Source organism: Chrysochloris asiatica, unplaced genomic scaffold (assembly GCF_000296735.1).
Source record: "Chrysochloris asiatica unplaced genomic scaffold, ChrAsi1.0 scaffold00215, whole genome shotgun sequence".
Classification (NCBI taxonomy): Eukaryota; Metazoa; Chordata; class Mammalia; order Afrosoricida; family Chrysochloridae; genus Chrysochloris; species Chrysochloris asiatica.
In genome coordinates this window covers 2,986,264-2,987,107 of record NW_006408733.1, presented here as the reverse complement: position 1 = coordinate 2,987,107, position 844 = coordinate 2,986,264, and positions in this window count along the sequence as shown.

Sequence of the window (844 nt, the reverse complement as noted above, 5' to 3'; positions counted from 1 at the left end):
ACACCACAAAGTCTTAACAAGAAGCGTATTTCCCTGGGAAAATTCTAATTCCCCTTTTAACTAATCCAATCAGTTTTAGGCTGAAGACGAGTTTACAAACTTTCTGTAATCAAAGTTCCCAATGTCAAATTCTATCACACTTAAATGTCTATTTTACAATAGTAGGCAGGGGATACCAATATTCTACTATATACAATATACAAGACCTTCAAGCCTCTAACGTTTCCCCACTTCTTTACCCTTTCAGACTATGTCTCAATCGCTGTATCATAGAGTACTGTTGTTCCAAAGTTGTGCATACGTCACTATTTACCTCTATCTCATTTAGTCCATGCATATCTCCCTAAGTCTTCCCCATCTTCATTTTTCATCTACCACACTCCCCCTTCTTGTGCACTGCCCTCCTCTTTATTGTAAAGTGCCCTTCCCATCACCTGAAGTATCATGTGCTTTACTCTCTATCCTGTGAATTACTCTCCCCACAATCCCACCCCAGTAACCATCAAATAATTTTTTCTTTTCTTTTGGAGTACTGGTGTAATGCTGTGGGATAAAGCACTGGACCACAAGGTCAGCCTTCAAACTCACCAGCCCATCCTTGGAGACCCTATACAGGGTCACTATGAATTGGAACTGATTGGACAACAACAACAACAATGGAAATCTTACATTTTTACAATAATGGTTTCATGCAATATTTGTCCTTTTTCAGTGGTTCAAGCTCACCAGCCGCTCTTTGGAAACTCTATGTTGTTGTCAGGTGCCATCGAGTCGGAACCGACTCATAGCGACTCCATGCACAGCAGAACGAAACAATGTTCGATCCTGGGCCAACCTCACCACC